General features: G+C 35.5%; 1 protein-coding gene across 2 annotated transcripts in view; it reads left to right on the top strand.

Annotated features, from left to right (window-relative positions):
* Positions 1–2807: 2807 nt before the first annotated feature.
* LOC134212278 (uncharacterized) overlaps positions 2808–21883 on the top strand; it is a 60794-nt gene continuing 41718 nt past the window's right edge. Inside the window, exon 1 of one of the 2 annotated variants that reach the window (XM_062689981.1) lies at positions 2808–2967. The gene's annotated coding sequence lies outside the window, so the exon portion shown is untranslated. Of the gene's footprint in view, positions 3001–21883 lie in introns of both variants that reach the window. The other variant, XM_062689982.1, reaches the window with a different exon arrangement.

Here is a 21883-nt window from a genome sequence, read left to right as displayed (position 1 = left end):
CGAGCTATGACTGGTCAAAAAGATTATGTATCAGTAAAAAGATGGAAAGCGTCAAGCAATCCAAAAACGATTAATGATGACGATTTTGAAAGAAGCGTACACACGCTTCAAGGAAATTCATGATAATATTAAAATAGGTTTTCCTCATTTGCAAGCCTTCGACCAAGGCAATGTAAGCTTCTTTCCAATTCAGGAACACATAATGTGTGTGTGCACAACCCATGAGAATATTAATCTTATTTTACATAGTTTGAAAAGAATCAATTTAACAAAGGATATTAAAATGTTAACTGGTAGTCTTTTGTGTGAAAATACAACATCAAATTGCTATCTACGATCTTGTTCGGATTGTCCAGATTCTTCATCATTGGAAAATACTTTATTCGCTGAGTTTGAAGAAAAATATATTGATCAGTTATCATTTGAGCAATGGGTGACCACGGATAGGTGTGACATAGAAACTATTGTAAAACCTGTAGATGAGTTTGTGTCATATTTTTGCTTGAAATTAGAAAGTTTAATCCCTCACGATTTCATTAAAACAGAACAATCCAGCTTTTTAAAAAATACGAAAAATACATTACAAAATGGTGAATTTTTAGTCATTTGTAATTTTTCTGAAAATTACAGCTTTGTATTGCAAGATGAAGTGCAGTCCCATCACTGTAACGTACAACAAGCTACAATTCATCCATTCGTTATTTATTTTAATGGAAGTACGCAAATTGAACACTTAAGTTTTATTATAATTTCCGAAGATTTAAGACACGATTCAGTATCCGTAAACTTGTTCATTGAAAAAATGATTAACTTTTTACGCGTTGATAAGCATAAAGAAGTCATGTCGCAGTACAAAAATCGTAAGAATTTTTCGAGCCTATGTCAATTTAAATCAATGTACGGAATTGATGCAGAATGGCATTTTTTTGCTACATCACATGGCAAAGGTCCTTGTGATGCTATTGGAGGAACAATAAAGCGCATGGCCACAAGAGCAAGTTTAGCCAAAGAACGTGAGCATCCAATTAAAACTGCGAAAGAACTTTTTGATTGGGCAAATCGTAGAAAAGAAAAAGATTTAACCAAATTATCATTTTGTTTTACTACTACTGAAGAGTACGAAATAAAGGCTTCAGAGCTCAGCGAGCAATTTAATAACGCGAAAACGATCCAAGGAACCCAAAAATTTCACTGTTTCATTCCATTGTCGGAAAATAAAATTAAAGCAAAACTACACACCTAAAAATAATCATGTAATTTTAGGTGCTGTGACACCGACATATACGAGCGTCATTTTTGACGTAAAATTAGGTGGTACTTTAATTTTACATCACAACTTTATTGACAAAAAAATTGATTGATCAGAACGAGAATCGAACATAAGTCCGCTGAGTGAGAGCCCAGCACGCTACCACTCAGCTATCTCCGTTTCTTGAAAGAGGGATGATCGAAGTAAAACTGGTTCCACGATTTGCACTTAACAAGTATTTCACTGCATCAAGTCATTGACTGCTTGTGCGTTAGGTGCGTTGCCACGGGTGCTGTGTTTAGGTTCCGTGACATGTAATTTTAAATCATCCGACATTGAAAAATATACGATTCTGTTTATGTCATGTGGTTTTGTGTCATTTTATTGAAATACATCACCTGTAATATTCATAATTTTTTGGTGTGTATACTCAAACTGTGCTGATAATAATTCAAAAGTGTTCGATATTTTAAAAATTTGAATAAAAATAAATAAAAAATAAGTATTAATAAACTGTTTTCATGATATCATAACCCATACCAAAATTCAAACCCAAAACTCTTAGAGTTTCTATAACAACATTGTGTAACTGCCACATTTAATTTAATACTTAGGATAATATTAATTCATTTTTATTTATTTATACATATAATATTTATACATATAATATACATAATATCGATGAATACATAAATATGGAATATCATACAAACAACTTGTTTAACTCACGTAAGGCCCTTAACAATAAAATCAGCATCAAACTGCGATTCTTGAAAAAAAAAAATACACGGACATTTTTTTTTGTTTACTATATGTGAAAATTGTGAAATGTTTGAAATGTCATAACTTTTTTGTTTATTAGTTTACCATCACCAAATTTTTATGGTAGATAGCTAATATAATGGACCGTTTTCCTAAAAAATTACGTTCGAAAAAGATAGGGTTTTGAGATATTTGAGTTTTTGTGACAAAAATGATATTTTTAAAGGCAAAATTTTTTTTACTGTGCACATTTTCTTAAGAATCACCATTTAGTTGTCTAACTTTGCTGAAAAATCATAACAATCGAACATTTCATTTTTGCTGTGCATCTTTTTGAATATTTTTGAATCATTTTCACATACACCCTTTTGAAAAGTTAGTCGTGACTCAATATGAAGATTTGATATCATGACGATTTAGATGAAATTGAAAAACTGTGCAAAGTTTCAACTCAATAGAAAATCATGAATTAAAAATTTTCTTAAATTTTGATGCTGTTGCTTGGAATTGCTCAATAGTGATTTATCTAGCTTAGCAATCCGAAAAGTATGTTTGTTTTGCGCCCGGCTTTTCTTAGAGATCCGCCACTGCACGGCCCCATGATCGCGATCTCAAGTTGTAGATGTGTGTAAGAACCCGTCGTCATCCATCTCCCTGCGCGCAATCTGATCCATGGTAGCGGACCGACCACCATACCGCCCGCCATCATCCGGGGCCGTCGTCGCCTGGCACCCGTGCGGCGATCACGCTTTGCATGTATTGTCGGGTCTGTGCATGCAAAGCAAGTCGGCACCTCGCTATAAAATCCCAACACCCCGATGAGTTCACTTTTGTTTTCATTCGAGTGTCTGTCTATCTAGATAAGGGAAAGAGCCCCTCCGGAGCTCTGAGAAAAGTCGACTTTTTTTTTCTTCTGTGGTTCAAGCTCTTAGTAGCTGGAGAAGTGCGAACACAAGGTAAGGAATTCGCAGCATGTTGTCGTCCTTGCGGTGAGTGTGGAAAGGACGCGTGAAGGATTCGTGTGTTGGCAATGTGAAGTGATGGAACTGATGGTGAAACGCAACCAATCGGGTTATTGCGAGTGTGATCATAAAAGTGATACGATGGACTGTATTTGCAAAACCCAAAAAAAGGACTCTTACAAAATGTGAACTATTTCTTAAGTGATACCGGTTCAAGGTTTCACGGTCTGTGCACATGGAGACAAACGCTCGTGTAAACTAGTCGCGCTCAATCGTCGAATATTAAGAGTTTATTTATTTGCGAACAACAATAAGAATACAATTTGCACAGCACCAGCATCGGGGTCGTTGGGAAAAGTGACCGATTTGGCCCAGAGCGACAAACATTATGCAACATATAACGAGTGCCATGGATTATTCAACAAATCACTCCAACCGATCCACACGGGTTTTGGAAAGGAGCACAAGATGGGCTATGGCAGACTTAGTCCCATTGGATGTGCGACGCATGTGAAATGTGAACATTTGTATTCTAAAGACCGGTGAAGTTGTGAGGCATGGGAAAATTGCACAATCGAAGCAGTTTGACGAGATATTTTATTCCAATATGTGAGAAATTAACGTTCAGTACGCAACGTTCTAGGAACGCCTTCTGAGTGTGTGATGATGATTAGGAAAAGATTGTCTAACAGTATAATTAATGCGCGTTCGTAGAACCGGTGAATAAGCGGAATACGAACCCTTTAGAGATTTTTTCAAACTCGACGATAGAGCTAGCAGCTCTAGAACAAACCCATTTTGAAGACGGTTGGGTTCGATTCGAACAACAAATGTGTGATTAAATCAGATTTAAAGTAATGAAAAAAAAATCATGTGTTACCATTCCATGATGGATTTATGGGATTTACTATTTGCGCAAGTTTAGACAAGTGGGAGATAATTCACTTATAGCAGCCCTTTCTTTATATTTCGATTTTTTTTTGTACCAAAACTGCCGAACAGAATTCTGATGATATTAACGTTAAATCACGCGCAATAAATGATGAGGAATAGTTTCATTCTAAATCACAACATTTGAACACGTGGGATGATCAGAACATCCAAAACGCCGATAATATACTACATGCAGATACTTATTAGACACTATTCTTGATAACGGATAACAAAAAAAATTGGTTTCTTTAGGTATTTTCCAAGCTTTACTGAGCAACCACAACCTTCTGAAAAAAAAGACATGCATAAAACGCAGGCAAATAAACATTGCATTTAAAACCATGTCTTCTCCTTCTTCTCATTGGCATTACATCCCTCACCGGTACATTGCCACCTCACAGTTTAGTGATCATTTAACACTTCCAGAGAAGTTATTAACTGCGAAGTTTCTAAGCCAACTCAGCAACTTTTATGACCAAGGAAGTGGAAAAAATGTCCATCCGAAAATTTCCTAGAGCGGACCCGCAATCGAACCCAACCACCTTAAGCATGGCCTCGCATCTTACCGCACGGCTAGGGAAGGCCCCCAAAAACCATAACATCACACACTAATTTAGCGGTTGAATTTTTAATTTATTAGTTGATCAAATGTACAGGTGGCGAACTAGTTATTTAAAATTAGAAGCCACCTGTACAAAATAAAACTGAGAGCAGAAAAGTTGATCAATCATCATTCGTTACGTGCGAATCGGTTCCATTCGACGATTGCTCACTATCGACGTCTGATTTGTGACTTGATCAAATCAGAACAAGCAACAGATGTTGCTGGATGGAACTGGTTCATGTAGGCTAAGGAACTGGATAAAAAAAATAAAAAATAAACCCTAAAAAAATCGATTTATATTTAAGATAATTAATTGAATTTAATTTAGCAACAATTTAATCGGATTTGCGAAACAAAACAAAAACGATTTGATTACCATCACAGATATAAGTTTCATAACTTTCCATTACTATCCAGCAAAAATATGAAATGTAAAAAAACTGTTTATTTCATCTACAGATTCTCATAAGTATCAGTAGTGATGCTTCGAGTTCATAAAAATGCAAAATTTGTGATACCTCTCGCACAGATTTAAAAAGTTCCACCAAGAGTCGCGTTTTATGTTATTATATGTGTAACGTTAGCCACTCGAAAGCATCAATAATAATCTAATAAACTATGTCTTTATCAACAAAATCAAAACTTGTGTTAATACGTAAGTATATCGAAAATTTCTTCAAACAAAACATGTAAGATGCTGCATTTGTAATCCGTAAGATTCAACGAAAAAAACTTGTTTTCTTACAATAATTTTAGTTTTGTATTGTTATACACAAAACATAGAATTTTGAAGCGAACGTCGAAGATTTAACAACTTTCGGGAACAATATCTTCATATCAGAATAAATTTTCTCATACATTCATTGCCATTTTGTGAAATAATGTTTCAAATTTTTATTTGAATATAGCAACCTTGAACGATCACAAGATACATACCCACTCATGCAATGGCGGGCATAGAAATGCTTTCAATTAATAACTGAGGAAATGCGAATAGAATACTAAGTTGAAAAGCAGGCCAAGTTTCAGTTGGAATGTAGAGTCATTGAAGAAGAAAGAGTCCTCTCTACCAAACAATCATTTCAGCCAAATGACCTATTCTGTCAATCGACTATTTCGACCAAATGACCTTTTTGGCTGAACGACTTTTTCAGCTAAATGATCAGTTCGGCCGAACGACATTTTCGGCCTTATTTCCATTTCAGCCAAATTACATTTCCGTCCGAATGATTTTCGGCCAGATAGGTTTCAGTCTAATGGTCTAATTCGGCCCAGTCGTCTTCGGTCAATAGCGAACAGCTTTCGGCATAGTGGTCTTCTGCCAAATATCTTTGGGTATCGGCAGGTATTCCTGACAGACTATTGCATTTCTGCACACCCCTCTAAAGCCCCAGCTGCATTTTTAAGATCAAGTTCACACGATTAAGTTGGAGTTTTGAAATAAGGTTTCTATTTTTGGTTTTCCTGTGCCGGGAATGAGACCATGTCGAAAATACCATCGGAGTAGGCCAAAAATTGTTCTAAAAAAAAACTGGGAGGGTAGGGAACGTGACCCAGCAAATTGAATATAACCTTTTTGGATATGCGTCGAAATTGTTCTGAAAATTAAAAAAAAACACACACAAAAATTTTCGCCAATTTTCTAAATTTCTGGAGAACTTCCGAAAGAATTTCTTCAGAAATTCCTTAATAAAATTTGGGGATTTCATCAAGAATTCTTTCAAAATTCCTTAAGAAATCTCTTTGTAGCAGGGGTTCTCTCAAAATTTTATTAAAGAATAAAATAATTTCCGACCGAATTTTCAAAGGACTTTAAAAAAAAAATCTTAACTGTAACGGAAATAATTCTTAAAAGCAACTCCAACGGAATTCTGAAAAAAAACATCTATTTTCGAAGGAACTTGTGACGGAGTCTTCAAAGGCCTTCATAAAAGGATATTCCTGAAGAAATTACTAAAGGAATTTCTGAAGTAATTTTCAGAATAATTTCGAAAGAGATTCCAAAAGAAAAGTATTCCTTGAGGAATAAAGAAAATTGTTATGGATTTTGTAATGGAATTCCTGAATGAATTTTTGAGTAAAATCCCAAAGGAATTCCTTTAGAAATTTTGGAAGGATTTTATCTGTCAGAAGGTCTAAAGAAATTTCTGAGAAAAGTTTTAAAGTTATTTCAAGAATTTTTGATGGAATGCCTGGAGGAATTTCATTTAAGAATCTTTGAAGGAATTGCTGAACAAATAGTCAAAGAAATGTTTCGAAGAAATTCCTGAAAGAATTTACAAAGGAATTTCTAATGGAATCTTCCTTAGGGATTTCCAAAGAAATTCGTAAAGAAATTTCCAAATGGATCCTTAAAGAAATTTACGAGAAAGCTCACATAAAATTCCGGAAGAATTAATTCGACAAATTTCTAAGATTTTTCTACCAGAATTTCCGAAGGAATCCCTGGAGGAATTTTTAGAGCAATGAAATTTAAGAATGTTGGAAATTTCTTCGGAACTTTCTTTATAAATTCCTTCAGAACTTCCTCCTCGATACATTGAATAAAAAAATGATTTGAAAGATTCTTAGAATAGTGTCTAGAGTTTTTGGAGGAATTTTAGCAAGTACATATTTCAGGTTTCATTGCCAGCGGATTTTCTGAAGAAATTTCCAAAGGAACTCGTAAATGAACTTTTTAATAAATTACCGGGTAGATTGCCGAAGAAATTCCCGGAAGATGATTCCGAAGAATTAACATACTTGAAATAACATCCGGTTAAATATTCTAATAAGTTTCTGAAGAAGTTTCCGAACGCTTGACAACGTTTTATAGATTAATCGCTTAACTGATTAACCTTTCCAATTATCTCTCTTACTGCTGACACCAATTGTCAATTAACCGATTGCTTCAGTGACCAATTAATTTAGGATTAGGGCAGGCATTTTCGTCTTTTTGTCATAGTCTCGAAACTAGCCAAACTGATCCGCGCCAAATCGTAAGCTCAGTAGAAACGTTCTGTTATAAGGGAGTTCTAGCAAATGGACGTTGCTTTCGTAGGCTTTAGCCCCTACGACGATGGACGGAGATTCCTGCCGTATCCCTATTTGTTCGAATAAAAACACAATGTTGATCATTTTATGGATTCCTCCGCGCTCGTCGCTATTGGCGTTAAATACCTATTACTGGTAAAGTATTGTTACCGATAATATGATGCAGTGACCGAGCAACATTCGCCAATTGAATAGAAAACATGTTTTGTGGTTAAAAATTACAATTTCAAGAACAACAATTAGGCCGACACAAATAAATAAAAACTATGTTGTCTCCCCCCCCCCCCCTTCGAATTTGTTCTGCTAAACAAATATATTTTGAGGGAGCAACAAAATAAAATTGACATAATTTTGAAGATTTTCAAAACATTCTTTAACAGATCCGAGGCGTCTGTTTTTTTTTTATATTTATTTTTACTAGTTGGGCAGACGTTGTCCTGCATAGTAGGCGAAAATACGCATTGAGAACTGCCCATGCGAAATATCCATCCATATTTACTCAACCCTACTCATGATTTTCGCATGAGGAAATATCACATAAACCCGTCGGAGACGATAACGAATATATCTCCTGAAGAAATGGAGTAAATCTATTCATGCATTTTCGAGTTATGCGGATTCGAACACAGACCATTTCATTTTTATTATATAGAAGATATATATATATATATATATATATATATATATATATATATATATATATATATATATATATATATATATATATATATATATATATATATATATATATATATATATATATATATATATATATATATATATATATATATATTAGACCTCTTCATGTTTTCAAAAAGTATCAGAAATTCAACCGGTCAGCCCAGAATCACAATTCTTATGCTAAAATAAGTCTCCTGTCAGATTTTCAGCTAATTCGGATAAAATTTCGAGGTAGCTCAAGTCAATTTAGTGTTTTTGGGCTATTTTCACTTTTTTAACCTAACATGAGATATAAACGTCGAAAAAATAGCTACAACCTCTATACGGAAGCTTTTGGTTTGCTCTACAAGACTTGTGAATATTGCGATTCGTTCCGTTCACGTTTTGTCCATGTTAAAGTGATTTTTAAGCTTTTAAGTGCATAAAAATACTGTTTCCCCTAAAAGTCGTTGTTCTATAAAATTCCTGAGTTTATGACAAATGATCGTAAATTTATTATATTATTATTCCTCTTTTTTCCTTGGATATTTGAGTAATATAATTGCCTATGTGCGATTTACCGTTAAATTCTTAAAAATCAGAAGCTTTGTCATAAATTTGTCATAATTTGTAATAAATTTGCAATTTGCATTTAGCATAAGAATTGTGATTCTGGGCTGACCGATTGAATTTTTGATACATTTTGAAAACATGAAGAGGTCATATATATATATATATATATATATATATATATATATATATATATATATATGATTATACCCCCCTTGACTTTTCGGAGACCAGTAGGACAAAATGTTCATTAAAAATTTGTAAAGGCCTTACTTTTCTGATTTATTATTTTTGTAACAGAGATTCATTAGCTTTCTATCCAGCGACTCATGTTCCTACTTTTCCGTGGTACCGGCCAAGATACAAGCTCTTTGGAGAGATCGTGTTATCATCCTCAGTGAGAACTTTGGTCGTATGCTCACTAGAGTGATTCAAATTTTGACTTTTTTGCCCCCCGATGCTTAAACCATTGCATTTGCCATTTTAATAATCCTCCTAAATTTTTAATAAATTTGGATGTAATTTGATTGTGCACACGTCATTTGAAGTTTGTAAAAAAGTCATAATTTGAATCACTCTAATGCTCACAAAGAAGGGTAGTTGGCCACTCTCTTAATGGGCAAATCTGATCGATCGTCTTTTCTCATGTTAGGACCGTCACCGTTGGGACGGCGTTTTTTCTATGTTAGTGGCGTGGGTGACTAATCATCGTCCAAGTGCCAGCGAGGAACTTTACCAAAAACTGTACAATCTGTGCTGTATCGCATCGAGAATGCAGCCCGTTCAACAACCCTGATTTATGCTTTCCGAAGTTTAAACAGTTACCAAGAACCGAAATAAATTTATTAGCTTTTTCGGTGATAATTATACTACTCAAAGCGAAAAACATCGAAAGGTACCGGAAGGCTTATGGTAAAGGTTGATGGTGTTGATTTATGTGGGTGTGCTCTCAGAAGCACCAAATTGACCTTTGAAAATTTGTTAACAAAATCAAATAAGTCGTTTTTGAAAATTGTCCCTAATTTCATGATTTTGCGAAACATTTTTCAAGAAATGTAATGAGTTTTTCAATATAATTTGATTATTATATATTGTTAACAACAATTTGGTCACTCAAAGAACACTAAAATGACACAGTTTTGTTTTTGTAATGGTTCAATAAGCAATTCCGGCTTGCACAGTAATGCAGCGCAAAATAATTTGAAATTTGTTTCGCCATAACAATAACTTAATAATGCATTAACGCAAAAGGTCAAATGAATCGCTCATCATAAGAACCACTACTTCCACTATATTTAGAGAACATCTATCTGATATGCAAATAATCTCTGCCCAATTTGAACACAACCGTTCTTTGAAACATCTCTGCGTATCAGAAGACATATCTGATGTAGTCTGAATCTCCTCTATATCAATTTAAATGTGCTTGAATCAACATATTCTGAAGCATCCAAGACTTTTTAGAACACACAGAATACCGTAGAACTTAGAAACAAAGACCCCAGTTCCAGCTGCAAAACTGGAAAGCAGTTCGTCGTTCGGTGCGGTTCTCCGGCCGTAAATCAAAAGGCGGATCTATAAAATCGCATGATTAATGATGCGAGCTTCACTCTTATAAAACGATTTGCGCCCGAGTCGACAGAACTAGTCAAAAGGTGCTTTGGGTTGATATTTTTCCTCAGATGTGGGCATCTAATCGTACCAGTTTCTACACAGAAAAAAATAATGAAAAGTAAGAAGCGCGTAAAACTAGAGATGCGAAAATTTACACTATTCTACGCTGAATCGGCTCTCTTTCTAACAAGTTTGCATGCAACTTGCAAGCAATATTGACTATGCACGCCAAATATTGTATACATTTAGGCTATATCACGTGTGGAATCACGATGATAATGGCGTTCCATTTATGTGCATAATTGTTAGCGTAAATTTCAGTGAATTTTTCTATCTGTGTATATGGTAGGCTTTTCGACGACACATTCCCCAACAAACTGTAATCCTTGCGCTTACGGTCGCCGGCAGTCACGAGTCTAGAGCTACCAAAAGTGAAGCAAAGCTGTGGCCTCATTAGTAGCTCCTAAGTGGAAAATCACGCAACTTGATATGAAGAGGGGCCTTACTGGAACTGTTACATTCCCAGCACATGTCAATGCAGTTATTACGACAGAAAAACAGAAACCGAAAGTGATTGTTACTTTCCAGAGTCAGCATCATAGAAGAAGCTGGCGACGTAATTTTGTTAAGTCTCTACGATTTGAAGGGACCTCTTCCCATGGGCCTCGTGGATAAGTTTGTCAGATACTTAAACAGTTCCATGTGGTGGATTCATCGCACCAGTTTTTGGATTGGCGCCTTTCAAATTCACCGTAACGCGATCTGAAGTGGTAAACATGTGGCTCTTGTGGCATGAAACTGTGCGCCATATTTCGAGCGATTGGCATTTAGCACTTATGATGAACTTATCGCTGCTTCGACTAGATCTGCATTGCCGAATGAACCGGTCACCACTCTTCAAACTTATGTTTCGTTTAATGTTAGTTGAAAAAGAAGCCAATTCCGTAAAACCATGTAGAATTAAATGCTATGTAGATGTCCATACGTTATGTCCGTTTTTCTGTGGTTAAAAAACACTTAACTTCATAATTGGTTGAAACATCATGTTCTGTAATTGAATTTGAGAGCAATTATTTTTAAACATTCCATGATTGAATCAATCATTTTTTTTAATTTTTCAATTAAGCAAACACCTCTTGAAGATTCATTATACTGACACCATATCGGTAGCCTCGACATCGGTTGATCTTGCCGCGCTCAACAAAGCCCCATTTATTGAACGCTCTCTGCTGCAGCAGCTCATTGTTCTTAACGATCTCCTCTTCGCGTCCCTCGGCATCGATCGCGCGCCACCTTCATCCAAGATCATCATGTCAAAGATCGTGTACGGCTATGAACATCTGAGCACTGCATCAGCAGAGATAATGATGATCTTAGCGATGACGAAGGTAGTTAATTTACCTTCAGAACATTATTTGCCTGTCGTCATTGTACCTCTAGGCAACGTACTAGTTGCGATCTGTTGAGTAGATGCTGTGTGACAGACGGAAGATGCTACTAAAATCGACAATCGCACACGAATGCCAACTGTTGGGTCTGCGCGAAAAAAAAAAGCAATTATACGGTAGAGCTCGCTGCATTGTTATTATTACTACTACTCAAGATTTTCAAAGACCTCTGAATATCACGTTGTCGTATTTGAGCAATTTGAGGTATTAATTGGCAATTTGTATTCGAAGCTACTTTTCAATTGAATATTTAATCTTTTATATATATTAAGCACGTCTAGGTTTTCAACTATTTCCAATACCTAAAATAAACCAAAATTAGTTATGGTCTGTCGACATTTTGTAGCCCTACCCTACAATACCGGATTGGCGAAGTGATGGGCACGTATCCAGGTCCGCGACTCAAAGCTGCGCTAATTTCGTAACATCATCCGAGATCGCGAGATCACATCGCACGGTTGTAGAACTGATAGGTGGGTGGGCGGTTGGCTATTTGGGGATTGGAACGTTCTCGAGTCAACCCGCGAAACCCGTTCTCTTCTCTCCGACTTTGCCAGGTGTCGGCTTTAATTGGATCGGTATCTGATCCGACTCGACCGAGTGTCTGACGTGTGGAAACGGTATTTCGGACAGTGCTCGTTGCATTGGGTGAGGCGCCTGATGGTGTGCGTGTGTTGGCGACCCAATCCGTGCCTTAGAACCTGTTTCGATTTTGCGAGGGATCGAGATAAGAAGGATTTGGAGATGGAATGAAAAAAATAGCTGTTCGATGATTCTGCTGGATCCGGGAGCAGGATCTTCCGCGATCGCGTGGGTTTCACACAAAGACGCCTGTATGAATTTGCATTTTAAAGTTGCAAGTTCACGTTTCGTTTTTGCATATTATGTAGTTTATGGACCGGGTGTTCGTGTTCCTTATGTTAGGATGAGTGCTAAAATAAATAATTAAGGTCATTTTATAATGGTTTAATTTAATACAACAAGAAACAGCGACACTCTGATTTTCTTCTTAATATTGAATTTGTATTTGAAAAAAGCTAATTTAGTTTCATAATAGGAACCTATATATCATTGTTGATTTTGATTTCATATCCCAACCAGCGCATGGCAGATTTTAATACAGTTCTGCATAAAAACCTTACAGAAACTGTATAATAATTTGGCGTATACAATTTTGGAAGATGTTAATACAATTATTGTATTGAAATCTTACAGATTTGTTTTATTTTAATACAATATCTGTATAAAAATCTTACAGAATTGTATATGCCAAGATTTTATACAATAATTGTCAGATTTGTTTTTTGGGTGTACTAGCATTGAGTAATAGTTGCTCAGGTGTTTCAAAGTTTTCAATTCTGCATTTAATCTACATAAAACTAATTTTTGGGTTTGTTGATGTCCGTTAATTGTGTTTACATTTGAAGGTTATATGGGGCTAGCGCTGATATTACAATTATTGTTGTTATTAGGTGGAAATCAATTTTATTATCTTCTTCTGTTTCATCCCCTCATGAAATTTTGTTGCCACATTCGAAACGAAATTTCAAGGTTTTATTGTAAAAAAATAAAATTTTCAACTCTCCTCTCACATTTGAACTGATAAATTTTTCGATTTTATGTTTTTTTTATTTTTTTTTTAAATCCCACCCCCTTGAGTATCCAAAGACCATTATATTGCAATAGGACAGGAGAAGAAATGATAATTTGTTCCGGTTTTATTTCAATCGGCGCGCCTCCGAACGAAAACAGTTAATGCGACACGGATACAAATTTCATCCATTTGCTTCAAAAATATACATGTTTACTTCCAAAATGGTAAAATGTTTGAATCAAACATATTTATTTTTAAAACCAAATTAAATCCCTGTTTGTTTTATACGAACACTAGTGGGCAACCCTCGCTCGCTCTTGCAAAAGTAAACAAAACTCGAGTTCGGATCGGATCCGATCGGAGGTCAACAGAGAAGCAGGAGCAAGCGTGGAATAATTTGTTTTCTTGCTTCCAAATTGATGATAAGGATGTTTTTCAGGTACAGAAAGGTAAGTAAATGAAATATGAACGATTAGAATTGTGAAATCTGGTAGTCAAATGCTACCAGAATATGAAAATTGGTAGAATTGATAAGAAAATATTATGAATGGCCGAACCAAAACAATAATATCCGTTTGAAACAACTTGAAACGCACATTTGATTCAAAAAAAAGTTTTCGTTCGCTTCAAATGCAACAATATGTTTGATCCAAACATATTTATTTTTGATGCCAGAACAAACTGAATTATTGTTTGGATTTACCTAGAATATGTTTGTTTTTAACGTAGTTTTTTCTGCGTGGAATTCCCATTTGTGCCAACAAAATCAAATGAGAAAACTAATCGAACGAATTGGATTCGTTTGAAAATTTTGTTCGTCCATAGATAAGAAAAGGTTTGAATTTGTTTTCAGTTATTTGATAATTAGAATAAAGTTGCACAAATATAGAATCAACATTAGGGTGGCTCAAATTAGTATGGGAAAAACTTTTTTCAATTTTCGATGGGCCGCCCTCTTATTCGGTTCTATTTGATGCCCTGATGCTCTGGACAAAATTTCAGCCAAATCGGTCAACGTTTGGGCGGTGCTAAACTCGTTGGAAGTTTATATGGAAAAATGTATGCAGAAGCATCCAAAAACAGTAAATTGCAGCTGGACTACACAACTTACGATGAAGAACTATGATACTCATTCAAATCTTGAGAATTTAATACAGAATGTTATACAGAAAACCGCGAGAAGATTCGAGTTTGCCCGGCTAAGTTATTAGCATTTCTCTGCAGTGGGGTTTGAGCAAATTTCGTTTCTTTTACCTTTGAAAAGAAATAAATTCACCCCTACAACACTCCAGTAAAATGCTAATATCTTTGCGTAATAAACTCTAATCTTCTCGCGGTTTTCAGCATAACATTCTGTATTTTATTGTACAAGAACTGAATGAGTATCATGGTTCTTAATCGTAAATTGTGCCGTCCAACAGCAAATCACTGTTTTTGGATGTTTCTGCATACATTTTTCCATATAAACTTCCAACGAGTTTAGCACTGCCCAAACGTTGACCGATTTGGCTGAAATTTTGTCCAGAGCATCAGGGCATCAAATAGAACCGATTAAGAGGGCGGCCCATCAAAAAATTTGAAAAAGTGTTTTTTGAGCCACTCTAATCAACATATATATGTAGAAGTTCAGAAAAAAAAGGTGGTTGATACATTTGTATTCGTCCAACATTGGACAAATAAAAATCTTGTTTCAATCTTTAAAGATTGCATAGCCAGTTTAAGCTACAATCGATTAATTAGAATATCAGAATCGGAAATTAAGGATAGTTTGGAATGTTGAAGAAGTCCTTGGAATATTGTAAAGTATTTAGTTGTGATGATATTCGCAGGAGCTAAGGAGCCGAACATTAATTACGTTAGCACTTATGGGGAGAGGGAAGGTCTGTCATTTTCTTACTCTCCATGGACTTCTCCAAATGAATAAACTGAATAAAATGAATAAACCACTTTTATTTTATTCATCCTACACAGTGACATTAGTGTTATTGATTCTGGCTTTGGAGAAGTCAATATAAACAAAAAAAATGTATGGGAAAAATCTCACGAGGGGGAGGGGTTCCTTCTTGATGATCTTCATTGATTAAGAATATCAAGACCTGAACTTAAGGAAAGTGTGTAGTATGAAAAAGGCCAACCTTTCTTTTTTTGGATATGATTGAGAAATGAGAAATTGACTTCTCCAAGCCCAGAATCACCAATAAATACCAGGGTTTGCAGAAATCGCTCTCAATAGATAACGAACAACGATAAAAGAGAGGCAAAAACTGTTCCGAATCATAACAAGCCATGATAACAAATTTATCAAACTTGTATACTGCCCATGATCGCATATTTGTAACATTTGCATTTTTGTCGATTTTGAGATAAGCTCATGAATCATCTCCGAATTGATAATTCTTCCAGTTGACCAGGTGAAATAAGAAAGTTTGTTCCAAAAAACTCGAAAAAACTACCAAGTTGTTTTGTAAGCAAAGTGACCGCATAACCGTAACACTGAAAAATTTTATTGTCGGTACGCCATGCGCTATGTACAAAAGATTTCGCAATTAGTTCGCAGTCAAATACCAAGTGATGGAAATTTCTACCGAAGATTCCAACTTGATAAAGTGATTGTGCATTTTTTTGGGAATTTTTAGAAATATCACAAACTTCATCGTTCCATTTCTTCCATGCCTACTTTTGTCGATTGTTACAAATATGCGATCATAGGCAGTATACAAGTGCGAAAAAACAGAATCGGATAGGCAGCCCCCACATAAAAATGGTGATTCCCGCTTTATTTTCACTCCTTTCATGTTGGTCACTGCACAGCTGTGTAGAACAAGTTGAAATGCATCATCAGAGTCAGTGCTCTCCGCATTTGGAGTTTTCTAACAAAGTCTCTCGCGGTATGCTACATATCGTATATATATTAGGGTGGGACAAAATTTTATTTTCATTTCCTGCATGGTTTTTGCACGCCTCTTGGGTCCTATAATGCTTGTGCGAAATTTCAGATCAATCGGTGAAACTATATTTTAGCGCCGGCGATTTTAATTTTCCATAGGATTTACTATGAGGAAATTTACCTTTACAAAGAAAAAATCCCCAAGGTGTCCCATTATTCTCTAACGATAAATCGATCCAACTACATCATAGGAAATTTTACCAGCAAACTTTCATTGGAAGACCGCAAAGTGATCCGCCGCTCGTAAAAATTGTTATTTAGATAAAACTAATTGCTGTATTAACGCAAAGCTCATTGCACTTTTTATTCCAGCATCACTGCCATTTGCTGCTTGCTGTTGTTTGTACGAGGCACGAGGCATGAATATAGCGGAAGTAAATGGAAGCTTGAAGTATTTTAACCTTGTAACATTTTCCCCTAAGACGATCAATATTAATTATTTCACATCACTTCATAATTAAAAAAAAATACACGGCTGACAGAATAGTTTGTATGAAAGTCAAAGGAATATCCTTTGAAAAATAGAAAAATAGTTATGATTCAAGTCTTTGATTTGAATTATTGACATATCAATCAAATATCAAAGAAGCAAGCAACTTCATTAAATTATTCTCTTCTGAAATCAGTATCACAAGAATCATATCTCAATCTTTTAGAAATACCAGAAAGCTTCTCGAAAGTAAGAATATGGAAATATAAAGAATTTCCTAAAGAATACCAGTATCGAAAAAAACTCCCGCTCAGACCAGCTTCGAACTATTGACGTCGAGAATGAGAGGCCCCAACCTATACCTAGCATCTATAGTCGCTTCGTTGTATTGTGTGTGGAAAGTGTGCGTTACATGCTTTTTTTTGTTAATCGGTTGTTAATGTCATTGAAATTTGGTTGAATTTATTCTACCTAGAAGGACGAAGACTCAAACAGCAAGGCCAATAAACGTATCCCTAGTAACCCGCTTTTCATTCATACTAAGCGAATCCTCCACGCAAAGTGGTGCCTCGAACAAACAACAGCAAGCAGCAGCAGACGGCAGTGACGCTGGAACAAAAAGTACAAAGAGCCTTGCGTTCATACAGCAAATAGTTTTATCTAAATAGCATTTTTCACGAATGTTGGATCACTTTGCGGTCTTCCAATGAAAGTTTGCTGGTAAAATTCCATACGATGTAGTTGGATCGATTTATCGTTAGAGATGGGACACAGGGCCTGATTTATGGGGGGGGCCGGGGGGGCCGTGGCCCCGGACCCCCACAAATCTTATGTACCAAAACCAACTTTTTTTTGTACATTTTGGGGCCCCCACATATCGTCGGCCCCGGGGCCCCCTTCCGGCTAAATCCGGCCCTGATGGGACACCTTGGGGAGTTTTTCTTTGTAAAGCTAATTTTCCCCATAATAAATCCTATAGAAAATTGAAATCGCCGGCGTTAAAATATAGTTTCACCGATTGATCTGAAATTTCGTACAGGCATTATAAGACCCAAAAGGCTTATGAAAAATATGATGGAACAAAAATTATTTTTTTCCATATATCCATGTCCCAGGCTAATATGTATACAGAGATGATAAGTGAGAGACTTGTTCATTTTCTTTAGGATTCAATCCCAGACCAATACTAATGTCGCTGTGTAGGATGGATAAAATAAAAGCGGGTGGTAATCCAGTTGCAGCAAACACTATGAAAGGAATACTGCGGAATCACGCACACTTTTATTCATTTGGAAAAGTCAATACTTCAAAAATGTTATATAGCTGACTATTGCAAAACTAACCAAATTTACAAATAGAAATATTGAAAAAAAAATGCCAAATTGTGTCCTAGACTGAAATAAATCGATTTAAAAAATTGTAGGTTTGCATGGGCATGGGCATAAAAGTATCATCGTGTTAGCTTTATGATATACGAATGCAAAACTAGTAACATGGCTTAGAAACCACCCAGTTAACAAATGTGGAAGTGCTTAATGTCGATTTAATTTGGGATGCGGCAATGTTCCAGTGGGGGTTGTAAAGCCAATAAAAAGAAGAAGAAAAACAAATAAACTCACCATTCTTTGCTCTAGAATTAGCTCTGGTTGAAGACGAAGCTATTTGAGCCGATTCTTGAAGATAATTGTGGAGTTGTTGTAATCGAAAAGTGGGTAAACCTTGTTGAATTCTCGGCAAATGTTGGTCAAGAAAAAGTTTTTAAAGGAAAAACTTTTTTTTTCCTTCAAAGTGCCCATTTTGCGATGTATGAAAGGTTGGTAGGAAACATAACTGTCTGTTTTGTGACAAAATTTCGTTCAAAACTAAAAGGCTGTTTTTTTTTGCAAATCGACTTTAATTTTAAAAATTGTTTTTTTCACTGTTTCACAGGCTCAATTTGAATGTTTTTCTCAAAAAGATTTGCTCCATCTTTTCTGATGTTATAATTTGGTCATATACATATAATAAACCGGTAACTTCATTTTTTTTTTTCAAACTGTGTTAGAGCACATCAAGAAATCACTAAATTGGTTGCTTTATGGGAGACTGAGGACAATTGATCACCCCCCCCCCCCCCCAAAAATAAATAAACATACGCAATTTCCACACAGACTCTCTAAGAAATATAGTATTTAACTTTACAGATGTATGACAGTCCTTAAATTATTGTTGTTATTGATACACAATCGATTTTTTGGAGGGCTGTCAAAAATCGACTCTTAAAATATTCGGGGAAAGTTGATCCCTCTCCAAGAACTTGCTTTGATAAAATCAGAAAGGTGCCCTTAGATTTTTTAAATATTTTTCCTTCAAAATACGCGGAATTTTTGAATTTCTGGGCGTTTACATGAACGATTTTTGTTTTTGAATTCGACAGCACATGCAATTTTAAAAACTTGGGTGGACTTGATCCCCTTTCTTTGATATCTACTCAATAAATATATTTTCCTGCCAACCCTTCATCAAATCTGTCAAATCTACAAAAACATTAGAAGCCTGAGAACAGATTTATATTCTTTTGATTTTTTCCGTCAAAATTTTTGTATGGGTGACTAATGGGCAATAACTTCAAATCCAAATATCCTAAAACTTTGATAGAATGTTGACATTTTCATCAGTACAGATCATTAAGCATATTTATGGCTTTGTGCTGTGAAAAAAACGAAAGCATTTGGCCATTGTTATGAAAAGATGTTCAAATTTTGCGTGGCCAATAAAAAAATCTTTAGGAAGGTCAAAACACACAAACCGCCCTGCAGAATCCGCCCTGTCAATCCAAAAAATAACTCACCACATACAGGTCATTTGTCTAGAGGATCTATACTGGCCTTCGTAAAAATATCATCAGCAAGGTCTCGTTCGGCTTTTATTGTTCCATCAGACATTCCAAGTGTACTTAATGAACATCGTTTGTATCCAAGCGATCCGCTACATTCTGTGCTTACGATCATAATCGAGGAAAATGTATTTCCATAATCAACTAACATTTCACCAGAAGTTATTATAGATGATCCATTCTCAATTTTCTGGTTCATTCGTAAGATCGTTTTCAAATGTCTGAAGTCTCACGATATCTTGAATAATGTTAATATTTTTACACGTTAGAATCCAAGATCATCTTTTGGATATTCTTATTCTATTATTGTACCGCCATCGGGGTGACAATGGGTCTGGGGTGAGAATGGGTCATCGCTCTCGCCGGCAGCCTGGAGGTCGTAGAGCAAAATCGCTCAAAAATGTGTCTTATATTTTTGTTTTCTTGGCCTCAGATACATTCAACCTATTGTACAAGCCTTCTAAGTAGTTGAAACAGTAACCCATTTTCACCCCCATTTGACCCATTGTCACCCCGACGACGGTACTCAATAAGTGCGTTGGGACAGCAGGGACTATGTCCAACCCAACAAACAATTAAAGCTGAATAAGCTAGATTTTTGACTGAAGAAGTTTATTGATATTTAGTTGTCCGAATATTGGTGGTTTGAGTAGGAAATGATATGAATCTAGCTTTACGGGAAGCCGACGAGTCATCCGCACTGCAGAAATTACAGGAATGTTGAGTATGTAAGCTGAGAATTGTGGATCGAGCATTGATCGTTTTGGTAAACGGCCTGACGTGTAAAGCGTGTAATTTGATTAAAGCTAAAAAACACGATCAAGCACGCACTAAAAAATTTGCTTACCGATAACACCAGCAGAACGGAATCTACCGTTCTGCATAGTAAACAGAAATTTGATTAAACACATTCTAATTAATTTGCTTAGTGATAATTGATAAGGCCTTGAGGACTAATCGTTTTTAGCACAAAAATGCATGTGAAAAGACTTCCGTTACTCGAAGATTTTGAAGACAAAAACTCGTTAATTTATTTGTTTTTTAAAACTAAACGGGTGAGTCAAAAGTAGCGGGGCTAAAAGAAAACAGCTTGATAACAAAAGTTTATTTTCCATATTCAATTCGTTATTGCATTTTCACAAGTCCATATGATGTGCGTTTGAGCTATAAAACAATCAGACATATAGCGGCACTGTATCTTCAATCTTCCTCAAGATACGAGACGTACCAGTAAGTGCAATTAAAATTAACGAAATACGATGAATAAACCATATTACCACTCACGAAATTGAAGCAAAATGTCTTTTCGGCGAAACTTTATCTATATCTATATCTAAACTATATCTAGTTCAGAACAATCGCAATACATTTCAATCGGCAACAATAACAATGTCCATTTGGCTCACATTTTGACAGTACTCAACGCTTGTCCACTCTAGTGGCACATTTGATAACACGGGATTTAGGTTGCTGAGCTGTGGTGGCTTCCCAAGGGGCCGAACATCTATTACGTAAGTATTTATCGGGGGAGGGGTGGTCTGTCATTTTCTCACGCTCCTTATAAGCAAAGAATAGTTCGTATGGGAGATATCTTACATGGGGAGAAGGGGATATTTTTTCGCCTTCAGGATTTTTACCTTAGTGCTCTGTGACTTAAATCCTCCATGATAGACTTTTAAGGGCGTCGCGCAAAAACCTCGTGTGCACTAATAAAAAATTTAAAACCAAATAGATAAAATAATAATCTAAAAATTGGAATGATTAAAATAGCAATAATCTGTGACTGCAAATCTTTTTCCTTCTTTATTCAAGAAAGATTTCCGATTATTTATTCTCCGAAACTTTATTAAAAGAAATAAAAAATAAATTGACTTTTTGAAAATGAATGCAAAGCAGAATAATGTAAAACTTTTGTTTAGGCTTTTAAATTACAATGGGTTCTGTTTTTACACGATTTACATTTTTTTGCACCAATCTTAAACGTTTAACGCATATTAATTACCATGTGATTTTTCTTTGAATTATTTAAGATTTTTCGAAACATGTTGTTTTATAACAATTTTGTATAAGAATCTACCAAAATCCATATAAGAACTGGGCATATGCGAAACTGTTAGATTCTTATACAAAATTGTAAGACAAGCTTACAAAATTGTTAGATTCTTATACAATATTTGTATAAGAATCTAACAATTTCGCATA

Source organism: Armigeres subalbatus, chromosome 2 (genome assembly GCF_024139115.2).
Source record: "Armigeres subalbatus isolate Guangzhou_Male chromosome 2, GZ_Asu_2, whole genome shotgun sequence".
Lineage (NCBI taxonomy): Eukaryota > Metazoa > Arthropoda > Insecta > Diptera > Culicidae > Armigeres > Armigeres subalbatus.
This window is presented reverse-complemented; position numbering and strand designations above follow the sequence as displayed.